The sequence below is a fragment of the Asparagus officinalis genome, chromosome 4, assembly GCF_001876935.1.
Source record: "Asparagus officinalis chromosome 4, Aspof.V1, whole genome shotgun sequence".
NCBI lineage: Eukaryota > Viridiplantae > Streptophyta > Magnoliopsida > Asparagales > Asparagaceae > Asparagus > Asparagus officinalis.
The window spans coordinates 59,070,055-59,072,702 of record NC_033797.1 but is presented as its reverse complement, the minus strand read 5'-3'; the positions used below and the strand labels follow the sequence as shown (position 1 = coordinate 59,072,702).

At 31.7% G+C, this 2,648-nt stretch overlaps 1 pseudogene; it reads right to left on the bottom strand.

The window, feature by feature from the left end:
* Positions 1-1,105, bottom strand: part of LOC109837530 — a 5,334-nt pseudogene extending 4,229 nt beyond the window's left edge.

Sequence of the window (2,648 nt, the reverse complement as noted above, 5' to 3'; positions counted from 1 at the left end):
TTGAAAATTTTTGGAATATTAAAAAAAACATGGGATTGGGACCACTCGAAATTGAAACAGAGAAAAGTCATATACGTACTAGCTGAAAATTTTTATTTTTTGTATTCAGTTTTAGGATACCGATTGTGTGACAGGAATGAAATGTCTCTATTGATTTTCTTGATTTCAGATAGAATCCCAACAAATCAAAGTGTAACAGCAAGGTAGATATCTCTATATTGATAACTTTTGATTTCGGATAGAATCCTAACAAATCAAAGTGTAGGGATTTCATTATTTTTTGGTCCAAAAAGGTGGAATCTAAATTCCTAAAAAAATTATTTCAAATTGAAGTGCAAACAGGTAAATAATTCCATTTTAGCAAAGCTCCCATTTTTCTCCAACTATGAACAGATTCATATTCTTTTTATTTAAAATTTAGTAATCAAGTTGGCAAAAAAAAATCACTATCATCTTTTTCCCGATTTCTCCACAAATAAGAGTAATAGAATACATGAGTAATTTTGAAAGAAAGAGCACATGGGATTATTGCTAATGTAAGATACCAGAAACAAAATATTTATTCCAAAAGATACTCCTCTGCACCAACAATCCATAAAGATCCTAACAGACAAACAAAAACATCTCACCAGCAAAAAGGATCAAAAAACTGGGGGAAAAATATTATTAATAAGATGCAAAAATAAAGAGCTCCAGCTTTAGGGTTGGCTCTTATACAAACTGACAAAAATAAAGTGGATCCCATAAATCAGAAACTTTTTAAAGTCAAAAATCACTGACACTTCCTCGATCCTGAGAAATGATCAAAACAGAAGAAACAACAGCACGTGGCCCAAAAAAAAAAATTTAAAACAAAAAAATAATTATACGTCAAAAAAAATCACCATGAAGAAGATTGATCACGATATGTGATTATCAAAGAATCGTATGATATATATACAAATTAAAAAAAACAAAAAAAATATAGCCCATGAAAGGAAACAGGAGGAGATAATAGAATATGCAATGAAATGTACCTCTTGGGTTTGTAGAGGAGAAGATAATGGCGGAGGACTGAAGAATGATATTATTGGTTTTAGGGAGATTTAATTTTGAGAGGTGGAGAGAGAGAGTTTTGTTATGAGGAAATGCAGATGGTTCGGGTTCGTATTTAAAACCCGAAACAAACGGGGGGCATCTCAGACGGAATATTCTTTCTCGGTCACCACATCCCTTAATGGGACCATGATGCTCATCCGCTGTTTTGTAGGTAACAGCAAACAGGGTATTAACGGTTTGTATATGTTATTGGTTTGTGGACGGCTGAGATTGCTTGGTTGATGGAATTACGGTAGGAGACAGCTCAATCGTTGCTTAATTGGGATCTACTCGAATTAGTTTCCAAAATAATTTTTGAATTTGAGGGCATTATTCTAGTTTTGATTCCGGATTTTTTATTTTTCTAGAAGGAATTACTGGTCCTTAGCAGGAGTGATTAAAAGCTAAATGCGAGAAAAACCATTAACTTGAGATGATTATCAAATACCCCATAACTTTAAAAATATTAGAAAACTTTCTTAAGTTTAGAGGTTTATTGAAGATCCTCTTTAATTTTATGATTTTTTAGTAACACCCCCCACCCCCAACCAAAAAAAAAAGTGTAAATCCAAACTTTCATTGGTAAAAATATATTCGCTACTACATAATTTTACTAATCAATGTGAAAATTACGATTAACACCATTTGAAGGAGTTTCGTGATAAAATTTTAAAACTAAAGAGGATTCTTTGATAACCCCTGAACTTAAGAGGGATTTATAGTATTTTGAAAGTTTATTGGAGGTTATATGATATTTGTCCAAAGTTAAGGGGGTTTCTGGTATTTGATCGATTAAACATTAAAACATACTACATATTTTCAAGAGAATAATTGGTTAATGACAAATTCTTTTAGCTGAATGAATTTATGCGTCGTGAATTAATAGTATACAGAAATTAATAAGTAAAGTAAATCTTTGTAACCTGCATATATAAGTGAATTAAATATAGATCAGATATTTGATTAAAATAATAAATTATAGATGCGAAAAATCAAAGTGAAATCTTTTTAATAGGGTTTTTAATATATAAATCTCTCAAATCTTCAATAATGGCATATCGTCCCTCAAATCTTGGAAATAGCATATCAGTCCTTGAAATCTTAGAGGGTCTTGCAAAATGGTCATTCAACACACATTAGATTTGAGGGGAGCATATCAGTCCTTGAAATCTTAGAGGGTCTTGCAAAATGGTCATTCAACACACATTAGATTTGAGGGGAACATTCTATTAAATCTAATGGTTGGTGGCAAAGTGACCATTTTACCCTTCTTTGTTGATACTTTTGGACATGATTAATTCATAGAGATTAACATGAGAGCTCGGAAGCAATACATGAATCCATGGCGATTTGAGCACGGATCTGAATTATGGTTGATCTTCAAATCTGAAAGGTTTCTCTTTTGAGAATTCTCTTTAGATGGGAATTAGAGAATAGAGAATGTAACCTTTAGATTAGGGACCATGACCCTTTTATATACATTTGCAATTTTCTAATTTAGCCCATCATAAAATTAGAATTGTAGTCCGGTATCTGCACAATTAGTCTATGACACATTTAAATACCCATTA